Consider the following 24,154-nt stretch of genomic DNA (forward strand, 5'->3'; position numbering starts at 1 on the left):
TGCCTCATACATTATATGAAATATCTATTACAATATGTATCATGTCATATATCATATGAGTGCATATATTACATGCTAAGGATGAATGTATTATATGCTCTCACAGCACCTTTTAAGTATTTCCCTGAGCAACATTTTTTATTGATGTCTTTCTACCAAATAAACTGTGCATTAGAGTAGGTGGAAACCATGATAGCTTTTGCTCACAACCGTACTCTCAGTACCTGGTACAGAGGCTGGTATGTAGAACCTCAAAAAGTATTTGTTGAATATTCTTGAATGAATAAGTAACTGTGAAGATTAAGTAAGATAATAAAGTTAAAACACCTGGCTTATAATTGGTTCGCTCCCTTCACTTCCTCCATATTTTTTTAAGTCAATTTCATTGAAATATAATTTATATACAATAAAATACACCTATTACAAGAGTACAGTTTGATGAGTTTTTGACAAACATACACACCTGTATAACCACCACCAAAATCAAGATTAAGAACATTTCTGTCTTCCCAAAGCCTTCCCTCACACCAAGGCCCAGTCAACCCCTACCCTACTGCTGGCCCTGGGCAGATGCCAATCTGCTTTCTGTCACGCTATAGATTCATTTGGCCCGATCTAGAATTTCATTGTAAATGGAAGTGCACACTACGTACTCTTTTGTATCTGGCTTCTTTTGCTCAGCATGTCTGTAATATTTGTCGATGGCCTGTGTATCAGTAGCAGTTCATTCTGTTTTATTGCTTAGTGTTCCATGACATGAATGTACAATGGTTTACTTATCCATTCACCTGTTGATAGACATTTGGATGGTTACTGGTTTGGGGCCATTAACAAAAAAGGTGCTATGAATATTCCTCTACAAAGCTTTTGTGAAAATACACATTCATTTCTCTTGGATAACCATCTAGAAGTGGAATTTCTGAGTTGAATGATTAGCATATATTTAACTTTGTAAGAAGCCACCGAACTGTTTTCCAAAGTAGATGTAATATTTTATATTCTCATTAGCAAGATACACAGTTCCAGTTGTTTCACATGCCCACCAACACTTAGTGCTGTCAGCCTTTTTATTTTCAGCCATTCCAGGGGGTTGCAGGGGAATCTCACATTTCCACAATGACTACAAAGTTCAGGATCTTTTCATGTTCTTATCAACCATTTGTATATCTTCTTTTGTGAAGTTTCTATTCAAATCTTTCGTGAAATTTCTATTCAAATCTTGTGCCCAATTTTTTAAAAAGCTGCATTGATCTGAGTTGTAGGAATTTTTTGTATGATCCTGATACAATTTGAGAGGGGTGTGTGTGTGTGTGTGTGTATTTCTTACGTATTTTCTCTTGTCTTGCCCTTTCTTAATGGTGTTTTTGAGTAGAAGTTTTCAATTCTAACGTCCAGTTTATTGACTTTTTCTTTTATAATATATGAGTTCTGACATAAGAAAAATCTGCCTACCCCAGAGTCACAAGGATTTATCCTGTTTGGAGTTCAGAGAGATTCTTGAATCTGTGTTTATAGTTTTCAACATTCATCCATTATTTTCTTCAAATTTCTTTCCTGCTTCTCTTTCCCCTTTTTTGAGACAAAAATGGCATATATATTAAACCACCTGATATTGTCCCACAGGTCACTGAGCTTCCATTCACTTTTTTAAATTGTTTTCCTCTCTGGGCTTCAGTTTGGATACTTTCTTGCTACATCTTCTAGCTGGCTGACTTTTTCTTTAAAGTAATCTATTTGTCTCATGAAGTGAATTTTTCGCTTTAGATGTATTTTTCACCTTTATAAGTTCCATCTTTTAAAACTTCTCTTTCCTCATTACGTTCATGTTTTCTGTTAAATCACTGAGCATATTTACAATTCACAACATTAAACTGTTGATCACTGGATTTTGTTTTCTTCCTTTTAAGAATGTTGTGCTTTGTTCTGACGGCTACCTTACTTGAGCTTTAGTATGCTTCATTTCAAGGCTTGTTTTTATACTTTGTCAGGCTAAGTCTAAAGCTTTACTCTAGGGCTAATGTAGCCTTTTTACTAAGATCTGACGGTCTGGGGATTCCATGGGATGCCCCAGGGATTCAATAAGGTCTTCATACGCCTTCCAGCCCCATGAGCTCTGGCAACTATCTAAAGCTCTCTAGTGATTCTTTGCCGGGCCTCCTACAGAGAGAGACTCCTTTACAGATGGTGGGTTTTCTGTCTAGCTCCCTCCTCCTGTCAGCCTATCCAACCCGCGAATTCTAGACAGATAAGCCTTCCCCAACTCCAAGTCTCCTCAACTCAGCAAGACCAACATGCTCTGCTTGGTCTCCTCTAAACCATGGTCCAGAGAGTGACTCCAGGCAGAAAGCCAGAGGGATTATAGAGTTCATGTGTTTCCTGTCTCTCGGTTCCTGTATTACCTCTGTTGTCCAATAACTGGAAGCAGTTTTTTCATGTATTTTATCCAATTTTCTAGCTGTTTATGGTGGGAAAGCAAGTATGGTACCAGTTATTCCACGGTGGCCAGAAGCTGAAGTCTCCTCTAGTTTTGCTGTATGTATTGTTCCTGAGTTTTTGGTTTTGCTAGGGATTCGACCACAACCTCCCAGCCCCTCAGCCCCATGCTTTAACATTTAATAGAAAACAGGATTAACAACAATGAACATGAGAAATATAACAAGTCTAGGCTGAAAGACTGTAATAATACTATGTGTGGGAAAAATGGAGCACTGCTTTGGCAGTAAAGTGGAGAAATGTTCATTTCCACTTAAAAAAAAAAAGGACAGATGTAGCTTGAATAGATGTCCCACACATATGTGTCATTATTTTGCAAATGTATAGCATGCTCTCATGACTGATAAAATATAAATTCACTTAAAAGCATTAATAAAGATATAATAACTTGCCATCATTAATATTTCCTCAATCTAAAATAATTATATATCACAGGATAACCCAAAAAAGTTCTGTAACTTTTTTAAAAAGGGACAATTTCTAGAAGGCAGTTTGTTAATGTTAATCAAAAGCCATAAAAACATTGACACAGCTTTAAGAAAGAAGACTATATATAGGTATAAACATTGAATTGTTTAAAAAAAACTATTAAAGATTATCTCTTGGGAGTGGATTATGAATGTTCATTTTCATTCTTTCTGTGTATTCCTGTTTCCTAATTTTTTATTAATGAATTACTACATGTAAATGCCAGAAAAACCACACACACTTCATTAAAAAAAAGGGGGGGCAATATCCTCACACTTGAAAACACTGAAAAGTTTAGAGACCGTTAAATGGCATGGCAACAAAGAACCCTGGATATAAATACAAAAGTTAAAGGCAAAGCTGGGTAGTAAAGCTGGTTAGTAGTAGTTGTGTCTGAAGCACGAGATCAATGTTAGTAAACAACCTTTTTATCTCACTGGGAATTTCAGTCAGGAAGAACCTAAATGCCAACTTCAGGAAGCGTAGTGTAACGGCCACAGCACTGCACTGAGAATATGAAGACTTGGAATCTAATCTCAATTCTGCATATCACTGTCTACATAAATTTCATTTGTAAAATGAAAGGACTGGATTACTATATCCAGGATCCTTTTTTGCTCCTATATTCCATGAATCTGTACTGGCTAAGACCCAGGACTCTTTTTTTTCTTTTTCTATTTTCTTGTTAAGTCCCTCAAGTAAATCAGATGATCGGACAGGTTTCAGAACCACTAGAGTAAAACAGGAATTTCCATGATTATATAGTGAGTTACATAGTAAATGTGACAAGAAATGGCAAATATTCCTTAATAAGACAGCTAAATGTCACACCATCATTATCAAGAATCACGCAGTACTGTTAGTTCTATAATACAGGAATGATTTTTGTTCTATGGAGTTCAGAAACCTTAAATACATGAACCCACTTTTTGCATGCTTTCTATGGCAGCTTACAAACTTAAAAAGTGAAAAGCAATATGATATATGAAATCAAGTACACAAGAATAAGAAATCTGGGTAAACTACTGCTTTGCTCAAGAAATACACAATTTTGGGCTTCCCTGGTGGCGCAGTGGTTGAGGGTCCCCCTGCCGATGCAGGGGACGCGGGTTCGTGCCCCGGTCCGGGAAGATCCCACGTGCCGCGGAGCGGCTGGACCCGTGCGCCATGGCCGCTGAGCCTGCGCGTCCAGAGCCTGTGCTCCGCAACGGGAGAGGCCACAACAGTGAGAGGCCCGCGTACAGCAAAAAAAGAAAGAAAAGAAAAAAGAAATACACAATTTTATTTCATTTATGAAGGACAGAACATAGAGGATTTTAATGCCCTTCGTACAAATAGGTGGTCTTGTGACCACAGTGTTAGAATCCGGATTCATTCCCAAAACATCTTGAAAAACTTTTCAAGCACTAAAAACATTGCTCTAGGTGATGGGAGGCTGAGTTACTCACAAAAACATATGCCCCTAGTCCTGCGTCTGCTCAGAAATAAAATTCAAATCTCCCATTCTTCACAGTCATCACTACTAATGTCCTTTGTCTGAGTTTTTCTGCTTTATCTTCACAATGTTCTGACCTCCCTTTATCCGTCTTTACCTCAGGCCTGCCTGTAGTCTCTTTCTTACTTGCCTCTGCTCAACAGTCCATTTTGCAGAAAGCAACCTCTCTCCTCCTATTTCAACCAACTCAAAATTCTCTTAACAAAAAGATTTCCCCAACCAAGTCCAACCATGCACCAAATCCATTCATATAATCCCAAACCATTTCTCCCTCAACCCGCATGTCCACTGAAATCCATGTAATAGACTGCATTAAAGCAGACATCTATTTTACGGTTTTTTCCACCCAAATATCTGTTTGACTGTAATTGCTTCCAAGTTAGGGTCATATCATTCATCAAATGTTTTAGGTGCTTAAATTCCCAGAACTGTGGTAAGCTCCCAGAACTGTGGTAAGAAGCAAAACAAAATGTACTCCCTGTCTTGAAGGAGTTTATACTTGTATGTGGGGGTGTGTGTATGTGTGTGTAGGTCTCTACGAGTAGGTAGGTCTGTGTGTGCAGGGAAAGGTAAGAGGAAAACAATGCAGATGACAAGATAAAAAAAAAATCAAGGCAGAATACACTGGAGGCACAAGAGAAACACTAGTCAAAATTTTTAAACACTTCTATCTTGTCTGACTGCGATAAGTATTTTTTTTTGTTTTTAAAGTAGTAACAACTCTTTTTCAAAATGGAAGGAAGGAAAAGAGAGAAGAAAGGAAATCCTGGGTCCAAAGCTCTGAGACTGTTTATTTCATTACTGTATCACCCACTTATGAGAATTTAAACGCGGTGGATTATTTTCCTACCGCAAGGATTTGAATGTAAAATAGAAAGAGTAAAGTAGTAACTATCACAACAACACAAAAGGTGGGGATAACAAACCCAAACAGCTACTAAGCATTTCTTTTGTAAATGAAGGTATGAGCCTGACCCAGGATAGGGGCAACCACAGAAAACAGTACAGCACCCCCTGTAAGTGCTCCAAAACTTAAATCCTTTTAATGCTTTCAAGGAACCAATATTTCAGTCTCTGAAATGCAACCACCTTTCACAGTAAATTAGATTTCTCAATAAAGGCTGAAGGTGATCTAAATGCAAAATAACTTCCTTTTTCAGTCCTTGAAAATACCAAGTTGTTTACTAAAATGACTAATTTCAACAAGCACAAGAAGGCATATCTCAGATATCAGTGAAATATCACATAGCCTTCCAATTGTGACACATCAACTTTTAACAGAATTGATCAGTGCAAAACACTTCCCACAATCCATTCATCTTAAAAAGTTGCTACATCCTTCCCCTAGAAATTTTTAACACCATACAAATAAAGAGTAAGAATAACTGTTTCCTCTCTGAATGTTAAAATTCTAGCCTTCAAAACAGAAGCATCTTAACTGGGATTGTGGGAGGGACTTGCTCACAATAAAACTTGTTTTAAAAGTTTCCAACAACAATGGGGGATTTTACCTTCCAAGAGAGACTTTCGTGATTCATACAGAAGGAAATTTTTAAATTATCAGGACACACACCTTCTTTAAATAAATCTTAACTTTTGTGTTGTTTTGTTTTCAACTGAAACAGTACCTATGAATGCTCTATAATCCTTTTAAGAATTACCTGAATTTCATGCCATAAATATACTGAAATATGAAAGACAACTTAATCTTTAATGTATTTTATAAACAACTGCCATCTTTTTATTTTACAGGTGGCTAGAAATAAATGTGTAAGAACCAAGCCTTACTTAGGCATAGATGCTGATCATAAAAACTGAAACCAGCTAGAAAGGTAACAACTCATAACACAATGTTAAAAATCTCTTGCAATTTCTGCTAAAGCAAGCTGAATCGATTGGCAAGGAGGGCACTGTACCCCCATTACTAAAGGAATCATCAGAACCTTCTGAGGGCCCAGAGACTTTCTCTCTGCCACAGGCAACTCAACACTGACCCAGGGAGCAAACAATTCCTTCCATGCCAGGCAACTCCCTGATGCTATACTCATGGTTCCCAAAACGTTACTTCCCTTCTCTTTCAGGCTGTTATTTTATAACAGTGACTGGACCACAGCACCATGTTTTCCACTAGAAGGTGCTGATATCTCTAAGACAATGTATTCTAGCCTGAAATTCAACAAGCCAAAGACCTAAAACAAGCTTGTCGCCCCCAATTCATCACTCAAGTAAGCTTGAGATCCTGTTTCCTGGTAATGACAACCACTTACTGAATATGTGCTATGCGATTAGCACTTCAATATGCTAAGCAATTTTGTAGTTGATTCCTTCAAAGAAGATGGTATCACCAATCCCACTTGCAGGTGAGAGAACAGTTAATGAAATTCCTTGCCCAAGGCCACAGAGCTAGTGACTACATACATTTTACTTGCTAGTTTATTAAAACACTGCTCTCAACCTCTATATCCCCAACATCTAGTAGAGGGCCTGTCACTAACAAGCACTCAGATATGTGTCCAATAAGTAAAGGATGGCACCACATGGGGTGTTTCACAACCAAATGATACCTCTCTCCACCAAGAGGAGTTTGGAAATGTCTGGGAGCATTTTAGGTTGTCCCAACGTGGGGGCCACTACCACCATTTAGCAGATGGGGACCAAACAAGGGACAGTCCTGTCCAAAATCCCAACAGCACCCACTGAGAAACACTAAACTATAGGCTGGTTCACAAAGAAAACCGTTCATGGTAAAGTCAACCCACATGTTAACCAGCTTAATTTATAAATAACTTCCTATTCATGGATAGTTTGCTTAAAATATCTTAAAAGATACATCAATCTCTTTCTATAAAACACCATTTTTGCATTTACCTGCATTTTATTTTCAAGTACAGAGCTAAGGCTCCATCTTCTATCCTGTGATGTAACCAAAGCACACCTCCTCCACTGCCCACGGGGCTCCTCTTGGAACTCAATAAATGTATAGCAGATTTGCTATACATTTGGAACAGGATTTTGCTTCATTATCAAGAATACAGTTTGAATTTTCTAGTTCCAAGGTTCACTCTTGTCAAAGGGAAATTTTAGACTGCCCTGCTTCACGGCCTGAGCTATCTTTCCAAGGCCACCATGCTAATGGTTTCTACTATGTCTTCAAAACATCAGTGAAATGTGAACCGAACATGAATTCGTTTATAACTAAAATGGTATAAAAGTCCACATCCAAAGGGTGAAAAAGGTTTACTCCAGCACATAGATCAGAATATGTACAAGAATAAAATTTAACTAGGAGGTATTTGGTCAAAACTGCAGCAACGCCTAAGCAGGCTCAAGTGCAAAAGGAAGACTGACCGCTTGGGGACTGGACCACAAGAAGATCCTTTGGCAAAGGTTTATTTTGGCATACCAGCTTTGCTCTTTAGCCAATGCAACTATTTCGCAAGCTGTGGAAATAATTACGGAATCAAATTTTTGAAGCCCAAACGTTTCTTTTTCGGTAGAAAAAACTAATGTAAATAAGGCTCTTAAGACTAATATGCCAAAAAATAAAAATGATCATTTCCTGCCCAGTTCTAAAAGCAGTATTACACTAACCACCTAGCTCTCAGCATTTACTTTAGTCAGATCCCGAGTACTGTTTCTTTAGATTTTATCTAGTCCCTGCAAGATACACCAAAAGAGTCTGAGACACAAACCCGAGGCTCCGTCTGCAGCACAATTTGAGACTTGCTTGTTGCCAAAGAACCGTGATTGACAAGCTGAGCACCTTTTGCCCACCTTGTTGCTCATTATCTCCTCCAGCTGAACTGTAAACTGAACCGCTTCAGCCAAGCTAACAGAAAAAGTTTGTAAAGCACTGACCACCGCTGCCAAATCCCTTTGAAGCTGTCCTACTCAAAAAAGTTCACCAAAAGTGCTTAATCAAAGATTACAGTGCACTACGAAAAACTCGCCCTTCTCTCTAGATGTGATTGTGGTTAAGTACTGTGCAGGTAATCGGCAATCAGAAGACGATGGAAGTTATGCTAGACTTAAACACATCACTTGATGTCCATTTCTAGGTCCAAGGGTCTAGATAGGTCCCTAACTATACAATGAATGGCATTTTCATCTACTTTCTCTCAAAGACCTGTGAGAACAAAATAAACATGAAAGGTCATTCCTGTGACTATTGTTCAGTAAAAGATGTTCCGGAGTAGCTGACAGCACCAGAGGATAAGTTTGGAAGGCCAAAGCAGATCTTTGCAAAGGAGTCTCCCCATCATCCCCCAAAGGATCCAGTCTCCCCCGTGTACTTCAGGACTGCTTTGGGGGTAGCTATAACTACCCTCAGTGAAAGGTGCAAACAGAATCTAACCAAACTTTCCCTCCCCTTACTCCTCTGTTTCTCAGGTGATTCAATTTGCCCGTGTGATTCTCCCCTCAAGCTCCTTTTCAGGGGGTTCTTGCCTACCCTTCCCCCATTCTAATAAAAAATGGTTTGAGTTCTCTGGATTCTCGTTCTTTCCCCTGCCCACAAGGACCCTGCGTCCTCTCTGAGGGGCTCCTAGACCCTTTAAACTGCCACCCCCATACTCGCAAGCGCGTACACCCAGTGGAGGCTCTCGCGGTCGCTGTGACCTCACACACACCACCCCGGATCCTCATCTGGGCCACTCAGTCACCTTTCACCCCCCTCAATCAAGGGGACGAGCATTCGCTGTGACCCTCACCCCAATCCAAGGAGAAGTGTCCCAGACCGGAATTTTTATTTCTGCCTCTGCCACTGAGTACCCCCTGGGGCCCTTTCTCTTTTTCCCTCCTTCCTCTTCCCTAGAGACAGAACCTAGGCCCAAGGCGGCGACGAACCCGCGCCGAGAAACCAGACACAGCCGCCCAACCAGCTCCAACGCCTCAGCCTCGGCCCCCGCGCCCGCCCCCATCCCTCCTCGGCGGCGACCGCAGCGCAAGCTTCGGCCTGGCCGGGGCTCCCCATCCGGTGTAGCCATCGCTCACTGACCCAGGGAAGTGTCAAACGAGGAAGTGGCGGCAGTAACAGGTACAGAGGTGTACAGGCTGGCAGACGTTAACGGCTCAGCGATCCATCCCTAACCGACCTAAGCTCCGGCCTCACGACTTCCTCGACCCCAGAGCCCACGAAGCAAGTCACGTGCCAGCCGGAGCAGTCAGCTGACCGCGGCGCGCGCCGCTCCGCCTACGCGCGCGCCACTGCGCAGCCGCCGCAGCCGAGCCCTCGGAAGAGAGGCGGGGCGGGGCGGGGCGGGCCGGGGAGGCTCCCGGGGGAACCAAGGAGACCCGGGAGTCGCGGCTGGCGGCCGCTGTTCCGCGATTGGGTAGGGTTTCTGCTTCTCTCTGTGTCTGGCCCGAGTCTCGTGCGCCACTTGTGAATTTCACCGCCACCATCCCTAAGGTTATCCCACTTCTTCAGGTTTCTGCAGTTTGGAATTTGTTTCCAGCCCCTACACGGGCTTCTCCACTCGGGGTTTTCTTCGGACAGCCCGGTTTTCTGAGTAATAGTTCACTTCGGCCGCTGATTCACCTTTTCCTTCCAGTCCACTTCAGGTTAATTCCGTAAATGTTCATGGAGCATTTACTGTGCGATAGTCACTGTGCGAATTTTCTTAGGATTATCTGCTGGCGTGAATCACTCCTTGCAGGAGAGAGACTGTTATCTAGTTCAGGGGTATGTGAGGCGTGTGATAAACATTATAAATAGTTGGCACCACATTAGACAGTGGGAAACCAAGGAGGGTTACACGGCAAAGGCATGGACAGGAGAAATCATGTCCTTTGGGGGGAAAAAAGGTAGCAAGCCGCTCTGTTGAGCCCTGCATATTTCATTGGCTGGGGAAGGTAGGTGGTATTATTCTAATTTAGAACATAGTTTTAGAAATGGTAAAGAACTTTGTGATTTTCTAATTCAGTACTTTTATATTTACAAATGGGGGAGGTGAAGAGCCAGAGGTCACAGAGCTGTTTAGCACAAGAGAATAGACGTATCTGGTTTTAAATCCTGGCTCCACTGCTGACCAGCTGTGTGACCTCAGGCCTGGAAACTTCAGCTTCTTCACCTGTAAAATGGTGGTAATAATACATCCCTTACAGGGGTGTTGTGAAGATTAAATGACGTGTACGTTTGGCATAGTGCCTGGCACATATGAAACACCCAGTAAATGGTTGCCATCATTACTATATATTATAGGACCCAGGTTTTCTGACCTATCTTACGCCTTTTCTGCTGTTGTGTCCCTGCAGAAATTCACCACAGAATTTCTTAGAGCCTTAGTAATACATTGGACAAAAAGTAACAACCAACCAACCTATCCCCAACCTGATGCTTTTCACCAGTTTTGGGTGATGTTCAGGCAATTCCAACAACCAGTTCTGTAACACAACTTTGGAAACTTGTCAGGAATTCCAAGGGCTTTATCTGGCATCACAAAAGGTGGGCCTAAAGGCAATGTTTTGTTAGGTCTGTACTGTCCAATACAACTTTCTTCAGTGGTGGAAATGGTACTCTGTGCTGTCCATATCGTATCCACTAGACTTACATGGCTCTTGAGCAGATGAAATGTGGCTAGTGTGACTGAAGGACTGAATTTTAAAATTTTTTTCACTTTAATTAATTAAAATTTAAAGACCTAGAGGAGGCTAGTGACAACTGCTTTGGGCAGTGCAATATTAGGGCCTGCATTTAAAAGCTTTGGTTTCTTTATGTTTGCATGTGGCCCTGAAGCAGAATTCTCATGTCCATTTCTTAATTTTTGAACTCGAGTACATCTACTTCTGATGTCCAGACACTTTCCAATGTTTTAAACACCATGTTATACTTGAGAGGCAGTATAATGTAGTGCTCGATAAATGTTAGCTCTAATTATCATTAGACTTAGCATATCTCATTTAAAAATCTAGCAAACATGTTTAGAATAAGCAGGGCATGATTGCTTTCTAATGGCTTCTAATAGTAAGGGAACGTATTTTACAAAGAGTGGGGAAGCTTGCTTTTTTTTTTTTTTTTTTTTTTTTTTTTTGCTGTACGCGGGCCTCTCACTGTTGTGGCCTCTCCCGTTGCGGAGCACAGGCTCCGGACGCGCAGGCTCAGTGGCCATGGCTCACGGGCCCAGCCGCTCCGCGGCATGTGGGATCTTCCCGGACCGGGGCACGAACCCGTGTCCCCTGCATCAGCAGGCGGACTCTCAATCATTGCGCCACCAGGGAAGCCCCGGAAGCTTGCTTTTTGACACAATGCATAGGAGCATCCTAGGTATCTAAGTATGTGTAATAGGCATGACACACCTTTTCCTCCATTTCCAAGTGTCTAAATATTTCCCATCTGGAAGCACCTTTTAAGGCTTAAAGCACTGAAAAAATGCGTAGAGAAGATTTTTTTTTCTCATAATTTTGTCAAGGGAAAAAGATAAATGTTTTAATGAAACAAAGTGGGGAAAGTATTTGAAACTACTAGCACAATAGGAATCAAAATAATTTTTCACCCCCCTATAATATTAAAAATATCTTGGAAGTTGGTACTGATATTCCTCTTAGAAAAGGAAATGTCCTCGTTGAGGAAAATACTTTGATAAACTAGCGGAGTGGAAGATAAACTGAGAGTTTGGGTAAATGGAGACAAAGAAACAAAAGACATAAGTAAACTAGTTTCCAATAGAGATTGGAAAGGAACAGAAATGGGGTGGGGGTGGTGTTGGAATGTGAGGAAGGCATAAGGTGTAGAGAGCAAAGAAGAAAGCAACACGATAAAGAACTTGAAAAAACACGACTGTTTAGAACCCCGTTTGAGATCCCTTCAATTGCTATGATGTAAACCCATTGCCATCTGCCCAGACGTTTAATGAACTCAGATGCTTTAATGAGCTATTTTTTTTTTGGTAAAAATTTGTGGTATCCAGGTGACATTATATAAAAATCTCAGACAAATTAATCAGAACAATACTAAGACCCCAACATGCAAATGAACAAAAAGCACAAAAAATTGAGAAAAAAAGAAATACCACTGGCTAAAACATATAGGGAAATGTAACTCTTACTAGTGCTCAAAAATATAAATAAGATAGCAAATATAAATATTTATCAAAGTAAGTAAATAATATATAAAAATAAATATGAATAAGAACCTGTATTAGCAAAGATAGAAATATGTACATAATAGCCAGTGCTGGTGATGGTGTGATGAGACAGTCTGCTAGTGGAAATGTAAACTGGTACAACTTTTATGGTCAGCAATTTGACAGTATGGATGAGAAGCCTTAAAAATGCTTATTCCATTTTGATCCATATTAGGATGGAAATAATGAAAAAGGTAGGAAAATATTGATGCAAAATATATTCATTACAATATAATGTCTGTTTTCATCATCAACAACATTAAAGATTTAGTTGAAGAACTAAGCCCCAATGAAGATGAAGCATTGAAAATGATTTGATGTATATATCTGGAATTTTTAGAGTATAATGTTCAGGGTTAATGAATAGGAGACACTAGGGAATTCCCTGGTGCTCCAGTGGTTAAGACTCCGTGCTTTCACTGCTGAGGGCCTGGGTTTAATCCCTGGTCAGGGAACTAAGATCCCAAAAGCCATGCGGCACAGCCAAAAAAAAATAAAAAAGAGTAGGATACAGTAGACCAGTGGGTCTCAGCTAGAGGACATTTGGTGATGTCTGGAGACATTTTTGCTTGTCACAACCTGTGGGGAGAGAGATGCTACTGGTATCTACTGAAATGAGGGTAGAAATCAAGGACGCTGCTAAACATCCTACAATGCACAGGACAGCTCCACAACAAGGAATTATCTGATCCAAAAAGTCAGTAGTGCTGAGGCTGAGAACCCTAGTACTAGACCCACAGGTTCTCAGAGTCCCAAATTCATTTTTTTTTTTTTTTTTTTATTTGCAGTACGCGGGCCTCTCACTGCTGTGGCCTCTCCCGTTGTGGAGCACAGGCTCCAGATGCGCAGGCCCAGTGGCCATGGCTCAGCCGCTCCACGGCATGTGGGATCTTCCAGGACTGGGGCACAAACCCGCGTCCCCTGCATTGGCAGGCGGACTCTCAACCACTGCGCCACCAGGGAAGCCCAAGTCCCAAATTCTTGACGAATAACATAATATATAATACTCTCAGTTTTTTATCTGTGAAACTGAGACAATATTAACCTCTGTTGTAAGAATTACATGGAATCATATATTAAGTTATGGTCACACTTTGAGATATCAGCTAGGCTCACTCACTAGCTAGGAGGTTGGCTCCTGTATGCCAGCCTCTCAGTGAATTCCTAGCTCGTCACAATCACAAATTTCTATGTATCATGTCCCTTGCTTGGGAAGAATAGAAAAAGAAAAATTTTTTTCAATACATGCCCAATATTTACAGAATCATGGCTTTTTAAAACATGTTTTCATTTATTTCTGTTATAACGATGAATACATATTAATTATTTAATAATTAGGTAGCATAGATAAGCAAAAAGATGAAAAACATCACCCATTATTCTATGACTCAAGATCACTAGGGTACATCCTTCGAGAATATTTCTATTCAGTTGCATGTACGTATGCCACCTGTGCCACAGGCTCAGGGCAGCAGGTGGAGAGGGTCTGTGTCTAACCTTCCCCAGAGCAGGAGTCAAGGACATCTGTCCTCCTGGTGCCCCAGTTACCTGCCGGTGGCCAGGCTCACCACTAATGCTTCCCCATCCATGAAGCCGTTCTGAGCCCCAGAATCACACAGGACAACAATAACAACAGCTGGACTTCAAAAGCACTTAGCTTTGTGCCCAACACTCTTCTGTGCTTTGCATATAATAACTCATTTAATCCTCACAACAACTCTTTGAGACATGTATTACTATTATCCCCATTTTACATATGAGAAAACTGGGGCACAGGGTGATTATAATTTGACCAGTTAGGAAGCAGCAGATCGGAGTTCTGAACCCAGGCTGTCTGGTTCCTGGGTCCATGCTCTTAACCTTGTAGCATAAAGCCTCTCTTTGCACTGTTTCTTAACCACACTCTTTTTATACTCTGAATTCTCATGGCACTTTTATGGCATTTAGCTAATTTCACTTACACTTTATCAACTTTACCAAGACTACCTTTTGCTCCGAGAGTCTTGAGTGTGCATTGTACATAGTAAGCGTTCAATAGGTGATAATGAAATAGATTTCACAACTAAAGGAAAGGCCAGATTTTCAAACATTTTATGTCAGAGGGGAAGGAAAGAGGTTATCTGAGTAATTAAACCTATCAGTTCCTTTCTTCTGTTCCCTGTATTCTTGGTCCCTGAATTAATAGAAATTATCATCTTTGTCATTATCTCCTTGGAAATGTTATGAAAACTTCTTGCGAGCAGGAAATGGTTACAGAAGTAGGAAGATAAAATATTTTTTAAAGTAGTTCTGCCCTGTCACCTTCATTTCAAGATTTTGCTCCCTTTACTACGACCTTCTAATTTTCTCAACCCAGATCTAAATGACACAGTGGGAAAGATTTTGAAGAACTACTGTTCTGTACTGAGAAGTAGTTGCCTATGGACTAAATCTATTTAATTTTCATCTTATTTACAAGTAATAGCACAGGAAGTTATTATTCAGTAGTTATAATGAACCAATCAGTTAAGGGTGAAAAAATGCAAAAAACATGCCCCCATGCAGTGGTTAAGAATCCGCCTGCCAATGCAGCGGACACGGGTTTGAGCCCTGGTCCAGAAAGATCCCACATGCTGTGGAGCAACTAAGCCTGTGCACCACAACTACTAAGCCTGTGCTCTAGAGCCCGTGAGCCACACTACTGAGCCCACGTGCCACAACTACTGAAGCCCGTGCTCCTAGAGCCCATGCTCCACAACAAGAGAAGCCACTGCAATGAGAAGCCCACACACCACAACGAAGAGTAGCCCCCACTAACCACAACTAGAGAAAGCCTGTGTGCAGCAACAAAGACCCAGTGCAGCCAAAAAAATAAATTAATTAAATAAATAAATTTATTTTAAAAAATGCCCCCAAAACTGATGTATTTAATAATTATAAAATTTTTATCATTATTCTATTTATTGTTATACCTAGTTCCTCAATTTACATCTTTAAAAATAGTTAATAATACATAGGGCAACTGATTTACTGAGGGGAGAGTATGTTTAAAAAATTATCAACAGAAATAATGAACACATTTTCAGGCCAGGCTAACTTGTCAGGTAAAATCTCAAACCCTTCCAGTTCCTGATAGTGCTGGTGACAAGGATGGAATATATCAGAGATATAGTTTTCTGGAAGAGAAAGCATGAGCACCTCATAAGTCAATTAATGGAATTTGCAAGAAGTCCATGGAAATTGATAGTAAGTCAAATTGTATGGTTCCTGGGAATCAGTTGTAGGCTAGATAGTATGGTCTGCTGAGCAATAAATGGTCCTCTGCTTTATTGGCTGTTGATGAGGAAAACTGGAGAGATGGTTGCAGTCCACGTAGTCTCAAAGACTCCAAACAGGGCCATGGTTACTACGCTACTAACTCTCTTCCCACCATTCTGGCAGTCAGCCTCAGGTCTGCCCCTTATAATGACTGGTACTGATACTTGTCCAGGGTAGGCAGAAGGTCCCACAGCCTGTCAAACAACAGTTATAGAGATCATAAGTATAGTTAATGACCACCTGGTTGAGCACACTGCTCACCAAGTCTCCCTTCAGTGGCCCATGGGCCAAAGTGGGGGCATCATAAGTCACTGTAAGTTTATAAAATGCCTTGTCTCTCATGCGTGACTCTTAGAGATGAAAGGTCTGGGTGAGAGGAGGAAATGATTGGGGAAAGGAGCTACTGGAAAAGGACGCACTGAATTTGGGACGATCGAAGGAGAACAACAACCCACCACCTGGGCAAGTAACACCTTAGACCTCAACATGCCATCCAGTGTCGGGGAGCAAGGACCTTAAGGACCTTTGCCCTTTGCAGTTGTCCCTGGAGCCTTCCTCATGAAGGAAAACATCTTAGTGTGATTCTCCTAAACTGTTGCAAGCACCGTGATTTAACTCACTGCTGGGTCTGCCATCCCCTGCCAGATGGCTCTGAGCACGGTTTGAGGTTTGATCCCCCTTCCCCTTAAGCTAACCAAGACGTCTATCTGAAATAACAAGGGAGGGCCCAGCTCCTGCGCCTCACACACCTGTCCATACCTCTGGATGTCTTCCCCACCCCCATTCCTACAGCCATTGCTCAGTCATTCCTTGGGGTGGAAAAATGCCACCCACTTGGTGACATGGACAAACAGGAGAGTTTAGTCTGACTGCGCTAGGCAGCTCCTCCATAAACAAGGACTAGACTTGATTATTCAAAGCAACCCGAGAACCCCAAGATTTAACAGCTGATGGAGAGGCCATGTTGGTGATACTGCCAACCTGTGTCCACTGAACAGTGTAGGTCTGACTTGAGTGGCACAGACAATTGTAAGTAACACTTTCTTTCCAGGGCTACCATGTGCATTCCCAATAATTCCCATGTATTCTTGCATGGAAGCCAAGCATTATCTTGACTTACTTATTCTCCCAAACATGGTGACTTGCACCTTATAGGTGATCATAAGAGACCTTCAAGTATTTAAGGAAATGCCACTAATAGATCACATAGCTCTTACATAACTGTGAGCCCCAAATGAAGCATCCTTTGATTACCTGGAAGAGCTTCCCAAAGAGATAACAGACTCATCATTTATGCACAATCTGTGGCTAGTTATTGCTCCAGTGGAAGCGATCTAACTAGAAAAAAGAGTACAAAATTTGTCCCTAACTTTAGCTAAAGTGATCAATAACATCACCTTGGCCCTGGAAGGCATTCAGGCCAGCCTCAAATTACTGGTCAGGGATATTATAGATGGTAGAATTGCTTTAAACTTCTTCCTCATGGGCCACAGCAGAGTCTATAGGATTGCTTATAGGATTGCTAATAAATCCTGCTGTGTCTGCATTAATGCCCTGGGCCAAGGGGAAAGATCAATAGAGAAACTTAAGGAGAGAGCCCCATGACTTTTCTTAAGTTAGACCCTGGTAGTTTATGGGGATTTATTCAATGGGTTGGTTCTAAGACCCTGGGCGGCATAGCTGAGGTCATTGCTGCAGGATGGCCTACTCCTGTTGCTAAATTCCTGATCATAGTAGCCTTAATAAGATGATGTATGAGACAAATTGAACAGATTGGATCCTAGCCTCTGTCAGTTAAATTAATCAGAGTAGCCAGTGGAGTGGCATATTTATGGGAAAATTCACCAGAAAAAACAGGTGGATATTGCTGAGAGACAGTGCTTCATGGGTTTCTTGCATTTCTGCTATTGTTCTGGATTCTTCTTCCAAGGATGTTTATATAACAAACAGTGCTGGAAGGTAGAAATACTACCTCCCTCTAGAGCGAAGGTCAAGTGAGCATTTTTTTTAAAACAAATGTTTATTTTAGAATAGTTTTAGATTTACTGAAAGGTTGTGTAGATAGCAGAGAATTCCCATAAGCCCTACATTCAGTTTCCACTATTATCATCATCTTATATTAGTATGGTACATTTGTCTAGGTAAGCTTTTATGCTGTTTAGTCTGAAAGATGTGGGTTCGCTAAACTCAGGATCCTCTCCTGTGATGCAACCCACTGTGTGTCCAGGCATCCAGCTTGGTCTGTCCACATCACTCAACACTGTGGGACTCAGAGGCAAGGGGAGCTGACGTAAATATGAGTATGCTCATGCTGCTTACTGTGTGGGGAGTAATAAAGACCCTTTTCTCTGACCCAAAAGATTTTTGTCTTATATCAACGTCCATTAAAATATGGCAGGCTACCTTTTTAGCTTGCAAGTGGGGTAAAATCCCAAACCCCTCACATTTTTGACAATCCCCCTCTCCCTCCACGAACTCAACTCCTTGAAGACATGGAACAAGTTCCTGTTTGATAAATATATATTGAACTGAACTAAAATGAGCTAATGATTTATTTTAACAATTGTGTAGGATAAATTTGAGGTCAGAGGTCAGGCTGGTATCTGCATAGAACTTGGTCAAATCAGTCAGTCTTTGCCTATTAACTGAAGGACAATGGAAGACACTCTACCGGCCCATGGGAGTAAAGCAATCCTAAGGGTAAAGGGGAGAGAAAGCGGACCGTTGGGAGAATTGGACAGGTAAGAGCTAAGGAATGAGAGAAGCATAGGCCAATTGATGAAACCTGGTGTCTAGAGAAGTCAGGAACCACCCTCAGGTATTGCTGTCATGGGGTCATGAGGGCACATGAGGAGGGCTGTAATGCTCAGTAAGCCACCTCAGTAGAGCACAGTGACAGGCAGCCCCAGCAGACGTCCAGTGAGGCCTATGAGCCTTTGGAAGGACCTTGATCTTTTTTTTCAAATTATTTATTTATTTTTATTGGAGTATAGTTGATTTACGATGTTGTGTTAGTTTCAGGTGTACAGCAAAGTGATTCAGTTATACATACTAATATATTTTTTTCAGATTCTTTTCCCTTATAGGTTATTATAAAATATTGAGGGCCTCCCTGGTGGCGCAGTGGTTGAGAGTCCGCCTGCCGATGCAGGGGATACGGGTTCGTGCCCCGGTCTGGGAGGATCCCATATGCCGCGGACCGGCTGGGCCCGTGAGCCATGGCCGCTGGGCCTGCGCATCCGGAGCCTGTGCTCCGCAACGGGAGAGGCCACAACAGTGAGAGGCCCGCATACCGCAAAAAAAAAAAAAAAAAAAAAAAATATTGAGTATAGTGCCCTGTGCTATACAGTAGGTCCTTGTTGGTTATCTATTTTATATATAGTAGCGTGTATATGTTAATCCTAAATTCCTAATTTATCGCCCCCCCACCCCATTCCCCTTTGGTAACCATAAGTTTGTTTTCTATGTCTGTCACTCTATTTCTCTTTTGTATATAAGTTCATTTGTATCCTTTTTTTTTTTTAAGATTCCACATATAAGTGGTATCATATGGTATTTGTCTTTCTCTGTCTGATTTACTTCATTTAGTATGATAATCTCTAGGTCCATCCAACCTAGAGATTTGTAACAATCTCTAGGTTGTTGCAAATGGCATTATTTCATTCTTTTTTATGGCTGAGTAATATTCCATTGTATAAATATATCACATCTTTGGGACTTCCCTGGTGGTCCAGTGGTGAAGAATCCACGCTCCCACTGCAGGGGGCACAGGTTCAATCCCTGATTGGGGAACTAAGATCCCGTATGCCTTGTAGCGTGGCCAAAAAAAAAGAAATCACATCTTCTTTATCCATTCATCTGTCAGTGGACATTTAGGTTGCTTCCATGTCTTGGCTCTTGGCCTGGAGTTCAGCAGTAGGATTTCAGTCCTGAACTGAATAGCTCCCAAAGGCATGAATGATATGGGACCTGGATTCCAAAATAGGAATCCTCAGACCGGGTGGGGATAGACCTTGAAAAGTACCATTAATATTATAATGTCAGTTTATTGGGGTGGGAGGCACAATGCTTTTAATACGAATTGACATCTGACAAAATATTCTTGGCATAACGGATCCTCTGGGGGCCATGAAAGTTCTGTCACTATCAGGAGAGAATGTGGGCTGGATAAAGGGAAGGAGCATTGTAAAGCACAATCTCAGGGGGACTGGATATTAGGCAGGGACTCGATGGGACGATTAAGTTGGACCAGGCTCTGCCACTTGCTTCTGTGTATGATTCTGGGTTTTCTCATCTATAAACCCCAATGGGCTTATTAGGAGGATTAACTGAGATAATGCATTTAAGCAAGTACCTAGCACTCAATGACTCCCCTACAATGGTCATTATCATTTATGAATAGAATTGGAACATAAGGAAGGGGATTGAGTCTCAAAAAGGCTGTAGCCAAGTTACTGGAACAGTAACCAGTTAGGCACAGGGTGGTGGTCATGAATCTCAGCATGGGGAGCTGGAGGGCCTCGCATCGTTCCCTACGCGTTGGTCTCATAGAAGAGAACAGAACCTTGAGACTCCAGAAAAAACCTGCCTCAGAAGCTGAACACAAGCAGTGTCTAAAGAAGCAAATGAATGACCATAACCTATTTTCTATACACACACACTTAAAACTTTTAAAACTTTCACTTTTAAAAGTTAAAGTATCAAAAAGAAAGGTTAAAGTATCACTAAACACCAGTTTGAACCAAAACAATCCCTGACATGAATAACACCCCCAAAGCATCAGTTTACTTACACGGCACCTAGCTGTAGCTAATACTGTATAAATGCGTATGAGGTGATCTTTCAGGTTCAAAAAAAATCCTATAAAATTAAATCCAGTTTATATAATACCACCAAATCCACCATGGCATACTAAAAAAAAAATTTTTTTTTCCTGGCTCTACTACCTGTATGATCCTGGAAAAAATATCAAATTCCTAACGTGTTAAATGAGATTAATTTTAGCACCTCATAAGTTTTGAGGTTTGAGATAATGAAAGGGAGAGTGCTTTGAAATCAGACTTGCTATATCATTTTTGTTATGGTTATGATCATTATATACATTTTCCAACTAGGTTTTACAAGTATCCAATCTAATGGTGTATCGATACTAGTGTTTTCATTGAGAAAATAAGATACATATATGCACACATACACACCCCAAGCAAAGGGAGTGATTACACCTCAGAAGTAAGAGGGTGAATTAATAGAGGGATATAAATACTAATGGGATATAAATGGAAATGACATTGGCAAGATGAAAGCAAGCATGAGTGAAGCTGCTGGGTGGAATTTAGATTCTCTCTTTACTTTAGACAGTTAAATAAGGGCTGTAGCAAACTAAGGGTTTTTTTTCAATAAACATACATTTTGCGATCAAGGAGGGAATAACAGTCTCTCCATACACCTGTAAGTTCGCTGGATACAATAAATTATAAAGAAATCTAGGGTGGAAAAATTGGTGTTAAGGAAGGAGAAACATGAGCCAATGTTTTCCATTCATTATTAAAAAGTAACCTGATAATTTTATGTGATTGTATTCTAAAATAAACAAATATCTTCAAGCTTGGAAACCCTGTTTAACTGTTAAGACATAATTCACCTTTTCTTCATCAGTCAGCCAGTTTAGGCCCAGAAGGGAAACTCTACACAAGTTCCCTTTGTACATATGGTTCTTTGATATGAACTATAGATCCTAGCAACCACTTTACAAATATCAGAAGGTAAACTGCTAGTTCTTTAATCTGATAATTCAGTAAATGATTTTTTTTTTTTTTTTTTTTGCGGTACACGGGCCTCTCACTGTTGTGGCCTCTCCCGTTGCGGAGCACAGGCTCCGGACGCGCAGGCTCAGCGGCCATGGCTCACGGGCTCAGCCGCTCCGCAGCATGTGGGATCTTCCCGGAACGGGGCACGAACCTGTGTCCCCTGCATCGGCAGGCAGACTCTCAACCACTGCACCACCAGGGAAGCCCTCAGTAAATGACTTTTAAAAAATTTTACCCACCTACCTCAACCACAGCCTAGAGCTACACTCCCTACCACCACCAGAGCTTGTCCTGGAGCCCCCTGAGGTTCTCGTGAAAAATGCAAATAACTGGGGCCCATGAAAAACACTCAATCTGAATTCTGGGAGTTGTGGCCTGAGTATCTGCACTTTAATAGAACCTCACTAAATTTGATCAGTCATTGCACTAGAACCTGCTAGCAGTCCTTCTTCTGAACCTCTGCGGCATGATGATGTTATTTATTTAGCATTTAGGGTATATTAGTATGTATTCATTTATCCAACAAATTTTTTAGGTTCCTAGTGTGTGCCCAACACCATACTAAGTAAACACTGCCTTTTAATCCCAGAGGCTGACAACATACCCTCCATTCAAGAGTTGCCCACCCAGCCTCCATTTCCTACTTCTTCCTTTCTAAGAGAATCCAGTTTTGTTTAGGGACCCATTCATATAGCCAAATATTTCAGAGGAAATTGTGAAAAATGGGTCTGATGCCTCTGAAGGCAATGCCATTTCACTCGCCAATGACTGCATCATGTATTTGCATGTGACCTAATTCTGGCCAGTGAGGCATGAGGAGAAGTCAGCTGGGGGCTTCTGTGAGGTTTCCTCACTCTTAGGAGAAAGTGACAGGAAAAGGTAGTCTCTCTTTTCCTCCAAATAGTTACATGTACTTCTGTTGTGATATCTAGAACTGCTACAGCCATTTGTTACTTCCCTGAAGAAGAAGCCTCCACTGGGGATGGGGATAGCAGGGAAAAGAAATGGAAAAAACCTGGGTCCTTAATAAATTTGTTGAGCCACTAATCAACCAGTTGCAATGTTCACTCTGCCTCAGGACTTCCAATGTATCGTTAACACCAGTTTGAGTCTGTGTTTCTGTACTCGCAGCCAAAACATCCTCACTGGCGCTCAGTAAATGTCAGTTCACGATGATGTTGACAGTGATGTGAAAAAACAAAATGGTAGACTTGCCGTATTCCTAGGTGGTGCCACCAGCCATGGCTGAGATTTATCTGTGAATAAAAATAAGGGTGCAAGTCCTACGATCTTTTTTGGGGGGCGGGGGCATGCAGGATCTTAGTTCCCTGAGCAGGGATTGAACCACGCCCTCTGCAGTGGAAGTGCAGTGCAGTGCAGTGGAAGGACAGTGGAAGTGGAACTACTGGACCACCAAGGAAGTTAAGACCTACAATCTTTTTTTTTTTTTCGGTACGCGGGCCTCTCACTGTCGTGGCCTCTCCCATTGCGGAGCACAGGCTCAGTGGCCATGGCTCACGGGCCCAGCCGCTCCACGGCATGTGGGATCCTCCTGGACCGGGGCACGAACCCATGTCCCCTGCATCGGCAGGCGGACTCTGAACCACTGCGCCACCAGGGAAGCCCAAGACCTACAATCTTTACTCCACAGAGCTACCCTCTTTCTCCTAAGCCCCAATGGTCTCCTTATGTGCCATCCGGAAGCAGGAAGGTCAGGAGAAGGTGAGTGACCCCCACAAATGTCTGGCGGCCGCCACTGTCCTTTCCCTTTTTGGACCACCCCGAATTTCCTGGCGTCAGTCTGTCTCCTCTCTTGGTTTACCTGACACTCGCTTATTATGTCAATTTTCTTCTTGCCTGACCAACCTGTCCTCCCTCTCCTTCGATGCCTCCCTCCCTCCTCTACCCGAAAGGATGAGTCTTTCCAAAGAACGAATTCTTCAAACTCTGTTTCTTCCCTTCAACTAGAGTTTAAGCCATTTACTCATCCCACATTTGCAATTGCTTAGTGGACAGTTTCACCTAGATGTTTCACTCTAATCAAAAGCAATGTGTTCAAAGTCAGACCTACCAATTCACATCTGAAAACCATTTTCTTTTTCTGGAAATGATACTATAATTTTATCAAGGTGAAGACCTTGAGATCCTCTTTGATTTTCTCCATCTTCCTTGTGATTTTCACCCAGTTCCAAGTCCTAACAAGTCCTCTTGCATAATTTCTCTCACACACACTGCCTTCCTTTCTGTTCTTACAGCCACTATCCTGGTTCCGACTCTGACTTTATCACTTTAACCTGGAACACTGCAATATCTCTAAAATACACTCCTATCTGTGATCTCTCCCTGCCCTGCCCCCAACACTTCCTACACATCCCCGAACAGATCCCTAGTCAGAAACCTTCACTGAGTTTCCACTGCCTTTAAATTCGTACCCAAACTCCCTAGCCTAGCAAGGCTCCAAAATTAAACTCAAA

General features: G+C 41.6%; 1 protein-coding gene across 1 annotated transcript in view; it reads right to left on the reverse strand.

The window, feature by feature from the left end:
• ATP6V1C1 (ATPase H+ transporting V1 subunit C1) overlaps positions 1-9,617 on the reverse strand; it is a 37,328-nt gene extending 27,711 nt beyond the window's left edge. Inside the window, exon 1 of the mRNA XM_082601740.1 lies at positions 9,453-9,617. The gene's annotated coding sequence lies outside the window, so the exon portion shown is untranslated. The remainder of the gene's footprint in view (positions 1-9,452) is intronic.
• Positions 9,618-24,154: the final 14,537 nt, after the last annotated feature.

Source organism: Mesoplodon mirus (genome assembly GCF_964341445.2).
Source record: "Mesoplodon mirus genome assembly, chromosome: 16".
NCBI lineage: Eukaryota > Metazoa > Chordata > Mammalia > Artiodactyla > Ziphiidae > Mesoplodon > Mesoplodon mirus.